Source organism: Strix uralensis, chromosome 4 (genome assembly GCF_047716275.1).
Source record: "Strix uralensis isolate ZFMK-TIS-50842 chromosome 4, bStrUra1, whole genome shotgun sequence".
Classification (NCBI taxonomy): Eukaryota; Metazoa; Chordata; class Aves; order Strigiformes; family Strigidae; genus Strix; species Strix uralensis.
Window position 1 is genome coordinate 95536461 of NC_133975.1, and position 12307 is coordinate 95548767.

Genomic DNA, 12307 nt, shown 5'->3' on the forward strand with positions numbered 1-12307 from the left:
GTAAGTAACCAGATGCTGACTTAGAGGAGGACAAGGATAGGATATTACTGTCATGGCCACCAGAGGCTGTTTGAATGGGTGGCAAATAGTCTTTCTGCAGTCCTTGCAGAGACATTGCTGTGGTACTTTCTTATCCACCAGTTCAACAGAAGAGCCAACAACCCAATGGCCATAGGTGGTAGAATCTTCCTATAGGTAAAATCATTTGTCACTTTTGAAATATGGTTCCAGAGATTCTTACATTGCCCACCCTGCTTCTGTGCTTCTCAGGCTTCAAGGCTGACACCCGTTCTAGAGCAAGTTACCGCTAATCATGTTCTGTGCAGGTTTGGCTTGACATGATCTGAATATGCTGGCAGTTCAGAAAGAACACAAGGAACAAATAGAAATCTCTTTGCAGAGGAATCTTACTAGATAGGACTCTGTTGGGAAAGCTGGGATATGCTCAGCTGTGTTAAATGTAAGTGTTGCTTGCTTTGGGAAATTTGTTACACTACAAAAAAAACTCCCCAAAATGCCCACTGCCTAGCCGAGAACCTTTGAGATTGGCAGGTGCAGTATCAGAGACCATGAATGCTTCTGACCGTAGCGTGCTTACCTTGCAAATTGTTTAAATATAGAGCTAATGGAGATCTGTGAATTTTACTAATTCTTGATTCTGTATTGTATGTCATTTCCATTCCATAATTTTCTGTTGATTCAGTCAGCAGTGGCAACAGTAAGATGCATATAGACCAAAGAACCAGCCTCCCCTTCCCCACCAAACACCTTGAGGCTATAAGCAAGTTTATAATCACTGTGATTGCAACTGTAAATACATACAGCTTATGTCTGAACCTAAAGCCAGGTCAACCCATACATTTGTGTTGCTATTAATACTGGTTAGGAGTATGGTTTTTTTTAACTTGTTTGAAATTGTGTGATTGAACTGATAGTGGTTTAGTGTAGAAACACCTGTGACAGTATCTCTTGTGTGCTGGCATAGTAGTGGTTTAAACATCTTTGCTAGCACAGCTGCATCCAAGTTAACTGTAGTACTGGTTTCTAAATGTAGCAACAGGTAACTAAGGACTGCAGATCGTAGGGTGGCGTTACCAACGCAGTGTGACACAATCTAAATAGACATCTCACTAACCTGTTACATGTTTTTCAAGGTGGCGAGCAGTGATTCTTTCTTCCTGTAAGATTTACAGAAGTGTTGAGGTGAGGAAAAGGTGGGCTTTTGAGATATTAGGAATATTAAATCTGATCTTTCTCTGGGAAAGATTTGTTTATGGTGGATGTGAACTTGGCAGCTTTCTCAATATTTATTTGAAGGGCAAGGATAGGAATCCTTAGCAGCTAAAACCAGTTTTCTTAAAGGAGAGGTTGAGTCCCTGGTTACTCAGCTTACTTGTTTGTTTCAGTATATTAATTTTGATGCCTGGAGAAACAATGGATTTTGAAGCCCAAATTTTTATTTATTGTGCATGTGACCTTTTTCCATGGCTTTTTGTGTGTCAGAAAAGCTTGAGCCCTTAAAATGTACCTGGGGTAGAAGGCGGAAGGGCGGTCTGATTTCCTCCCCTCCCCCCTACTTCCTGCAGTGGCACCACATTTTTTTTTTTCTTAAAGAGGACAGACTATGAATAGCTGATTGGATTTTTTTTTTTTTTTTTTGCCTTTGGCGGGAGGAGGGGAACCCCAAACCTCAAGACTATTGTATCAGGAAATCCTAACTATTTTGAGCAGGTTTCAGAGTAGCACGACCCTGTTTGGCACACAGTAGAGTTTGAAATGAAAAATATACTTTTCATTGGTGTTTAAAGTTTTGACCTTACCTGGCATGTCAAATGAGCTACAACTGTGTACACTTAATTGCTTTGATGAAGGATAATTCATTGTGCCACTCTAAGTTGGTCATGTCTGACCTCAACTTGGAGCAAACCCAATCTGGAATTTGTAGTTTTAGGGTGTATGAGTTGGTGCAGAGGGGTTAAAAGGACAGTTCAGCAGCCTGAATAAAGTACTTGCTTGGTGGTCAGCCAGTGTGTTGAAAAAACTTGAGGGAAGAAGAGGGACTGGGGTAGATAGAAGCTGTGAAGGGAAAAAAAAAGGATAAGAAGGAGTTTGAGGTTTGACAGGTGGTAGCAAGTGTCAAAGATGGGTATAGATAGACCACAGAAGGGAATACAGCTTTTGTACTCATGACAAAGTTCAAATTTAGAGGTTTCCTCCAGCATGTGATCTTGAGATAAGCCAGTTGGGGAATATGTGTGCTTGCTTGTTTTACTTAAAAAAAAAATTTGGTGTTTTGCTGAAGAGCAAAAGGTCTAAAGAAAACTAAAGTCATCCCTGTGTTCCTGTAAGAAGATAGTATCTACGAGTCAGGTAGATGTCTTGATTAGTAGACATAGACTTGCTTGGTAGATTCTTTAGGGAGCACACTATAGTCTGAAATTTAGCCAAACTATTAAAGTATTTCAGAAACCAGATTATTTTAAAAATAGAACATTTTTAGACTGTGTTGGAACACATTATTTATCCATATCAGGTGCCTTAGTTCCAACTTTACAGAGCACAGAAACATAAGCTCCACTTTAAAATAACCATAAACAGACTTTAATGTACTAAAGTCATGTTCCAACATCTGACACTTTCCATGGGAAAGCTGGGAATCATTCCTTCCAACTGGCTGAAAGCTTCTGTTCCCAGCCCTGCAAAGCTGAAAGAACAAAGCTCTGGAGTCATGATGCATCTACAAGTAAATCTGTCGTTACTCCTACCCTTACTCTGCTAACCTGATCCTTGAAGAGTGGTTTTCACAAATTTCTCCTCAGCAAATGGAGGTGACATAAGACAATACAAATGTTAAATTTATATTAGATTCAAAGGTTCCACTTGTCGCTTGGGGGTGCAGTTGGGCAATATGGCTTGGGTGAGCTAGCAGCTTGCTGCTGGCAAGACAAGCTATCATCCCTGTGCCTTCCCCTTGTCTTGTGCCAGCTCTGATGCTCATCTGATCCTCCAGAAGCCAATTCAATTACGTTACTTACAAAAAGTGGGTACTTTGGGTCTCCTGCAATATTGCTTTTCCTGAAGTGGAATTATGACCTGGAGTATAACTTCCCTGTGATCCTTCTCTTTGCCTCCCTCACAAACACAAGTATCCTGTTTTTCCTAACTTTCTCTTCCCATTCTGTTCTCCGAGCAGTCAGTCTCCAAAGAGAATACCATCACTCTCCTGTCCAGAATTTCTTGTGCTTATCACAGGACATTTTCCTCCCAGGGGAAGCCTTATGCTACAGCATGCGACTGCTTGGAGCGCAGGGCACAGCTGGAAATCGAGCACTGCAATTAGTTGCATTTTGGCAAGTGGCTACATCCCACGCCAAAAATAAGAGTGTATTTTGTGATGTTTATGGCACTTCTTTAGTATTAATTACATTTTTGTCAATTTAACACAGGGCTCTTCATCCAAGGGTATCTCAGTAGTTTGTGAGGATAAACTTTATTATACTTGGCCACATCACATCCCTGCTTTACAGATGACAAAAAGGAAAGCAAGTGGTGGGGGTGTTCACCTGCCGTTGCAAAACAAGGTCAGGAGGAGTGTGCCAGCAGCGCAGGCCAGGAGTCCTCACTCAACAGGCTCATCTCTGACTTGATGTGCCATCTAGTGCCTCAACTTGCTGCCACCGCTGGGGGAGCCATGAAACGGGCTGAGAAGGGGTTTGGTTCCTCTCAGGAAAGAGTTTCTCTTCCAAAAATGAGGTGAAGTAGCGGCGTGCTTCCAAGTAGGAAGAAATGGCCCAGCATCTGTACCCACAGTGCTCTGCCACTGCCACACAGTGAGTCAAGGACCAGGAGTTCTGAGGTGGGAAGTTCTGTGCTCTGCCTGCTCCTCCTGCTGCACCCTGATCTTAGAGCAGAGTGCTGTACAGTTCCTAAGTGGCTTTAGTTTTCTTATAAGGGTTTTGGAAGCATGTAATTTCCAGTCTGTTTCCTTCATTCCCCCTCCCTAGCCATTGTTTGCTGGAAGACTGAATGCTCTGTGTGTACAGTACCGGAGGGCATGCTTCCCATTTTACCAGCCCTGCAATCAGTTACCCCTCCACCCCCCTCTCTTTGCAAACCTGCAAGAGTTGTTAGGCTTTCACCCTGGGGGTGATTTACTAGGACAATAACGCTGATTAGCTAACAGTTATGCCTGGCAGAGGGCTATAGCTGGGGGAGCAGCACAAGCAGAGTGCTCTGCTGTCAGTTTAAAGGAGGGGATACAGCAGAAACACTGACTCCACATAAGGGAGCCATTCAGGCATTGGATGGAGTCAACACCAAGAGGAAGGTGCAAGGGTTAACAGGCTGGGGGCCTGGGTTAGAAACAAGGCCAAATTATATGCTGTAGTGAAATACTAGCTAAGGGCAACTCTGTATGTCTGGGTAGTCTCAAGATGTTCAAAGGACAATCACTACTATTGATTTGCTGGGCCTAGGACCATGAGGGAGAGAAGAGTATAAGGTAAAACCTGCTCTTCAAGATTAACGAAGGGATTAAAATAAAAGATGGAGTTTCACTGGTAATGAATGATACTTTTGTGTTGTGTGATGGCTTTGTCCTGTAACCAGGGATGAATGTCTTCTTTCCCTGTTCTCCCCTTTTCCACTCTAGAAACCCCTTGCACTGTGTGGGCATTTAGCAGTGGCAGGTTGAGCTGCAAAGATCCAGATCAATATACTTACAGTAGATGTTTCAGTTCAGATCAAGAATTGCTCTGTATGTGTGTATGTAGGAGTGATACATCACTGGAGACCCTGAGATAAGGTTCAGCAGGATCCTACATGCACGCTGGATTTGTTTTACCCAACAGCCAGCATGCTGGCATTCTATGGCAACTGATTTCTCCTTGCCTGTCAGAGGCCCATGGATGTTACGTGGTCTCATACTCCCTGCAGTGCTGTGTTCAGCTCTGGGGCCCCCAACATAAGAAGGACATGGACCTGCTCAAGCAAGTCCAGAGGAGGCCACGAAGATGATCAGTGGGCTGGAGCACCTCCCTTATGAGGACAGGCTGAGAGAGTTGGGGTTGTTCAGCCTGGAGAGGAAAAGGCTCTGGGGAGACCTTATAGCGGCCTTCCAGTACTTAAAGGGGGCTACAGGAAAGGTGGGGAGGGACTTTTTACAAAGACATGTAGTGACAGGATGAGGACTAACAGCTTTACATTGAAAGAGGGTAGATTTAGATTAGATATAAGAAAGAAATTCTTCACTGTGAGGGTGGTGAGGCACTGGAACAGGTTGTCCAGAGAGGTTGCGGCTGCCCCCTCCCTGGCAGTGTTCAAGGCCAGGTTGGACGGGGCTTTGAGCAACCTGGGCTAGTGGAAGGTGTCCCTGCCCGTGGCAGGGGGATTGCAACTGGGTGATCTTTAAGGTCCCTTCCAACTCAAAGCAGTCTGTGGTTCTATGGTTCATAGAGGTAAGATGTAGCAGGACACTTTTAGAGGAAGTGAGCACCCACTGGTATAGCTGAAGTTATTAACATCTGAAAATGCTCCCACTGTAGAGCCTTGAAAGTAGAGATACCCTAAACTGTTGTTAAAGTTTGGGCCAGATTTTAGCTGGGGGCTAGGGTGGCAGTGGTGCAGCGTGTACTGGCACTGCAAGGACAGGAAAAAGACATAAGGAAAAGATATACAGGGAAAGAAAGGAAACTGGATGAAATCTTTGTATTTCACATCTATGGCTGAAAGAATTATTCCTCAAGCTCGGTGAATGGGACTGTGGATCTAGGCTGCACTCACCACTGTGACTTCTGGTTGGGATTTTTTTAAAGTGCCTCGGGATATCAGGAGTCCAGGCCAACAGCATTTCAGCTACCAGCCAGAGCTCTCCAAAGCAGACTGTGCCTGCCCAGGCCATGGGCAATCTGTCCTCCTGCTGGTACTGACCACCTGAGAATCTGTATCTGGCCTCTCTAGACAGCCTAGCCGCTCCATGCTTCTGGCTAAAGATGGAATTTACTGGAGCTGGAGTTAAACACAACACCGTGCTCCAGCCTGAATTGTTGGTTTTGATTGCACTTGGCTTTGTTCCCTCTATGTTTTTTTCCCAATAAAGCTTCAGATCACAGTGGCTGTTTAGCAAAAAGTATAAGCAAGCAGATCTGCTGTTTCTTACACACATGGCCTTTGCCATGTTCTCTGCATCACTGACAGTTCCTGTGAATGCCTAACCAAAAAGTGGTGTGCTCAAAGAACCAAGTTTTCTTACATATTTAAAAAGCTTCTTCGTTCTTTTCCTTCAAATTGTCGGAGCCTATTTTTTAGCACTGTGCAAGAACCACTGGTGATCATGTAGACTGGTCTTCCAGGTTTGCCAGAATGCTTGCTGCAAGCTTTCTGCCCACACTGGCCCTCTATTTGTTTCAATTTGGTTTCTTTTCCCAGTTCTGGCACTCGAATGGTCTGAAATCCACATCTGCTCATTGTACATACTCTCCTGAACTTTTTTTAGTCCAGTAGCTTGTATCTCTTATCCTTGAACACCAAAATGATCACACTACGCCGTCTTTCCCAGTGAGAATGGATGATACTCAGTATATAACTTTTGAGACCCCCAAATCTCTCGGCAAACACCTCACAAACTATGAGCGAATTTACTTAGCTCAGCTAAGACCTCGCAAACCTGCACTGTGCACTTTCCCACCCTACATTGGCCTATACCTGAACAACAGTAATAGCTGTATGTGGAAAAAGAGTGTGGGAAGAGTGGTTTATGCTTGTACTTCTGGTGAAGAAGTTGTGGCGTTGCGTAGCAGCCGGTGCTGCCTTGGACTTGGGTCTAAAGCTGGTCCACACGCTGTTTCACCATGACGGTGCGGTTTATGTTAACAGTGAGTTTCTCCAGTTCGTAAGCAATTAGATGTCAGGCCACCAGAGCCTCGGCTGCAGTGCAGTCCCCGAGGGAAGTCTGAGCACACCTTATTATCAGACGGGTCATGTGAAACCTGCAAGGCCGGGGACGGTTCGCAGCATGACAGCAGGCTGTGCTTTCAAGGCCTGTTCAGCTCTCTGAGAGCTCTTGCCAAGGGCCGGTGCTCCGTGAGCACAGACAAGATCTCCCCTCTGCTCCCACCGCGTGTGCTGGCGGCGGCGGGCTCAGCGCAGCCCCTCCCTCAGGGCCCGCTGCAGCACAGCAGCCCCTCTCCTGCCGGCGGTTGGCTGGGACCCCACCAGATGGTGCTGTAACACTGCCTCAAGGAAATACCCTCCCTAGAAGAAACTTGCAAAATCCATCTTAAAATAGCCCTGGTGACCCAAACCATTGCCTTTGTGGAAAAAAAAAAAAAAACCACACACACACACACACACTCACAAAACCATAACAACACCCCTGACTAGAGCACTGGAAACTCTGTCTTCCTCCCCCCGTGTGGTTTCCTGCATGCTCACCTGCCAGGGGAGCGGAAGGAAGAGGTGGGGGACCGGGGCGGGGGGGGGGGGGGAGCCTCAAAAATCAACCAAGATGCTGAGCCACGTGCAGCTCTCTCAAAGGACCTGCTGGAAGCCGCGTCTGCCTGTGCAGATATTCTGTGTGCCATCCCTGTGACTCTCTGACACGGCCCCAAGCCCTTGGAAGTCCCTTTGTCACGAGGGCCACCGTGAGGACTGACCCGAAGGGCTGCGGGCCTTTTTCTCCAGCCCAGCTGCGGCCCCAGGATAGCTCCACAGATCCCCACAACAGCTTCTGAAGGACACAGAGGCGCAGCTTCACCAAGGGCCCAAGCTGCCCACCTTTGTGACCTCTGGCAGGGCAAGGGAGGGAGATGGAGAGGCTGAATTAAGATCCAGATACTAAATTGCAACGGTAAAAACCACAAACCAACCACCCAGGAAACCTACACAGGCTAGTCATGAGAGGAGAGTGGTTAGCAAGGCTTAGAAGTAGTGAGAGCTTACAAATGCTTCTCTTCTGCACTAGACTGAGAAATTTAAAACTGTCTGCTGAGGAACCAGCCACCCCCAGCATTCTCCTCCCCACACACATGTGTTCCCACAGGAGCTGCCCAGAACCGGGGCTGCACCCTTCTCTTGCCATGGCCCTGTATCTAGCCAGCATTAGGTATACACTGAATGTTGCCACTCCTCCAAAGGAGTCTGATGACAAAGAGGCTTCAGGAAATAGCTTTTGGCTTGCTCTGGAGAAATTTTCTTGCTGTCTGGGCGTGACTTCTGTGTGGAATGCTTTTCTGCTATGTTTTACCACCCAGTGCCCTGAAGCAGCCCTCTTGTACCAGGGCTGTTATTCCCTGGAGGCTGTCCTGCGGGCTGGCTGGGGGCTCTTTCCCCAGGTATGCCTTTCCCTGGCCCACTCCAGAAACCTCTGGCCCTTATCAAGCCAACTCCCCAAGGCAGCCTCTCCACACTCCAATCTTCTGCCAATGTCAAGGCTCCATAGAGGCTACCTCAAGACAGCATCCCCCACCCCCAGTGAAGGGGCCCAGTTCTTCCTCATCATCAGTCCTTTTACAGCAAGGGGACTCAGCTGCCTTTCTTGCCTCAGCCCTGGTCTGTGAAGTGTTTCTTTTCCAAGACCAGATCCCACTGCTTGAGAGCTTGAGGCCAGAACAGCCAGACTCCAAACTCCTGGAGGAGTGGATCAGCTCCCAGACTGCCTGGACCCTTGCTCCTGCAGTGTGGCAACAAGGTGGTAAGTTGCTTAATCGTCTTGTGGTCCAGAGAAGAAGGATTTCCCTGATCCTATTTGTCTTTACCAGGAGTCCAGCATGTGCTGCCTTGCCCTTCCTGGTACCTGCCGGACTGCAAAGCAGGGAAGACAGAAACACTAATGACGTCCCAGTCAGCCCAACTTCCCATGGGCATTACTTTCCCAGGATTTGGAAAACCTTGGGAAAACAGCACAGGCCATTTTCCAGTCTCCATTTCATCTGGGTTAACAGACTGCATTGCTTTCTCCTCAGCTTAACAGTGATGGCCATCCACTCTCAGCTCTGTTCTCACAAACAGCACTGGCAGAACAGGCAACACTCTTGCTCTTCCTACAGGACATTGCTAACACACCTCCATCTTCCATGTGCCATCGTCCAACATCCACGCAGTAGCACTGGCCTCCTAACAGCCATCTCCCTGGCTCCAGGGGCAAGGGCATCTGAGCTTCAGACCACACAGAAGAGTTCCCCTTCACATCCCCTCCTCTACATCCTTTTTACTCCAGGAAGCAGGTTCAGGCCATTTTCAACTCTGAGTTCTCCAAGAATAAGCACCAAAATTGAAAGGCAGTCTTTGAGAATGTTATCCTAGGGTATTCAGACAAACACTGTCCACCATTTCATTTACTGAGAAAACACTCCACTGTGGAAAGCTTTTCTAGTCTTCAGTATCTCTGGGACTTTTGGTGTCTTCTTAGGGCAAGACCTTCAGTAGGGACTTGCCCCACTTCTCATTTGCAACTGAAGTAGACGTAAAGAGGGCAGGGGAAGTGGCCTCTTCCACCCGTCTGGGAGGGAGCTGCCCGCACTTCAAAGCTCCTGAGGCTGTTGGCGGACAGGAAGGGCTGCTCTGTGACGCTGGGGCGTGAGGCAAGCCCACGACAAGGAAACAGCGAGGCCGATGGGATGTGAAAGCTGCGAGTGTGTCAAAGGCAGGACGGAAGTGTTGTAGGGGGCAGCCCTATTTTTAGCCACCTCTTGCAGAAGTTTGCTAGCGCTTGCTAGAGTCAACGGCTGCTTCCCCTTTCCTTGATGTAAGCAGCGCTGGCTGGGTTCAGGTCTGTTTTTATTTAGCCACTCACGCAATAGCATTGACTGAAAGGTCCCTCCAGCTCCTTGGACTCAAAACCACCCGTGGCCAGTCTTAGGTAAGGAGAACAGAAAGCGTCTGACACTTCCCTGTCTCCATTTCAGGGCCATGAGAGGTAGAAACTGAAGCTGAGGCTGCAGAGCGTGACTCTTAGTCACATCAGTGGGGGATTTTGCAATACAGCGGGTGCAGGGCATAGAGCAGGCAGTGTGCAAGCAAAACTGAAATGCTTTGCAAGGGCATTTGATTGGGGTTCTCCAGCTGCAAGGCCAGAGTATTGCTGGGTAACCGTCACTTTCCTGCTCCACTTCAACCTGCTCGGCCACTCGAGGTGTGTGGGAGGTGAAAGGGTTTAACACACCTCAAATTAACATGGGGCATTGTGGAGAGCAATAGATTGCCATGAATGTCCTCTGCCTGGTTCCTTTTAACATTTGTCAGTATTAAATGTCTCCTACGCCTGCTGTAGGGAAATGCACAGGGAGAGGTCATTCCTAAACCAGACTAGAGAGAAGATTAGGCAGCAAGGCAGAGGAGCAGCCATGGGGAAGGAGTGTGAGCCGAGATGTGACTTTTCTGTACAGGCTGTAACCACCAAGACAAGTTCCAGACTGGTTCCAGTTGCCGGGAGTTTGGATCAGTTTGACTTGTAGTATTCAGTTCAGGGACAGGTTGGGAATGACGGTGTCCAGGCCTAGGAAGCCAGAGCTTGCTGCTGGTCTCAGCAGACCTGGTCCCTCTGCTTGTTGTCAGAGGGGAATGAGATTGTTGTAGGGATAGGAGAAAAGCACATTCAGAGCCAAAACAGATGCAGTTCTGGAGCATTTCCAGAGCAAACTCTTCCCAAGCCTGGCAGTAGTGAGGAGTAGCAATGGGATGTGCAGATGAAAATCATGCTCACTCTGTGGCTGTAAAAGCTTGATGTGACTAAGGCGGCAACACAAAGCCCTGTCCCATACTCAAGTCTCCCTGATATAACTCTTTCAAAACCACACTTTTAGTACCACTCTTAGAAGCCCAGAGCTCCCCAGACCCCCTCAAATATCTCCACAAGGCTCTGCTTTATGTCTCATGTTTCATACTGTCTTTCATCTCTATGGCGGATACATTCATTATCTATATAGCCCATTCTTAAGCTGGATTGATTAAGGCAGGGTATGCAATTCTTGAATGAGAGATGTGGATGGTGAAGTGCTTTGCACTATTGCAATTTTATTTAGAAAAGAAAAATCCTTTCTAAGGAGGTTGTGAGGGGAGCAGCTTATTGCCAGTGCCCTTGCTGTCCAAGGGAATGTGCTGGAAAGTCACTTTGGCCTCTAGATGGCAGACCTATTGCTCACACACCAAAATGCTGAAAAATACAGAAATGCCTTCCTTTCAAAAATGGGGCATAAAGACAGGCCTCACACTTTAGTAGTTCCGACCAAAACCTACAGGCAGCCAAGACTGCATTGAAACAAACTGGATTTGTTTTTTTCTCTCTTCTTGTTCAAAATGAGGACTATGGATTTGCTCCGCTCTGGACTCCGCACTTGCCTGTAACGGACCAGAAATTGTTAACTGGGAATTGACCCTGGCATTTCTGAAGTTGCTTGGAAATCAAAGCAGAGATGCAGCAGCAGCTCCTTTAGGCCTCATGCTTGCACACATTTGGTGTGTGCTTTGCCTGATGCACCAGCAGGTCTCCTGGGGTGAGATCCAGTGCATCCTCAGTGCTCAGAAGGGTCAAAGGCTTTGCTGCTGTACTTGACCTTTAGGGATATAGGGTTGTGAACTTTGACACAACCTAAACCCCACTTTGTCAAAGCTATTTGTACAGAAAATTGCTTTATTGTTTCAATAAAAATATTCAGCCAGGCATTTAATGGCTCCCATCCACAGCCACTCTGTGTGATTCACTTTCCACTTTAAGGTTTGAATTCTTCTTTTCTTTTTCTAAGCATGGGGACAAAAAGGGAGAGTTAATGTCCCTAATGTTGATAGATGTATCTTCATGCTCTATTTTAAATGAGATAAAACAGCCTTTCGAGGGAGAAGGGTCATAAATATTTCCTTGTGTGAATGGAAATGCTGGCAGTGGGAATCATGGGAATCTATCAAAGCTGGCTATTACCAGAAAGTGTTAATAGACTGTCTTTCTAATTGACTTTAAAGTTGCTTAGTTGACCTCATTTCTATATTTCCTGAGAACTCATGGTCATTACTTCTTCCATCCTCGCAACACCCTGAGAGCAAAAAGTGCTGTAGTCTAATTGGGGACTGAGGCTGTCAACCAGACTTTAAAGGCATTTGGTACCTAGAGATGGGAACTGGGGTTTACATGTGCACCTGCATTGAAATCAAAAGGCAGCAGGAGCAATGCCCTTTTGATATCCTATTAGGCACTCTGTCAGCATCTTTAAGAGCCTCGATATACCTGTAATATTCCTCCCTAGACGACTTGCGGGAAGCATGTTTCACAACCCTGCATGAACAAAGTGTGCAAGTAAGGCAGATAACATCCACAGGG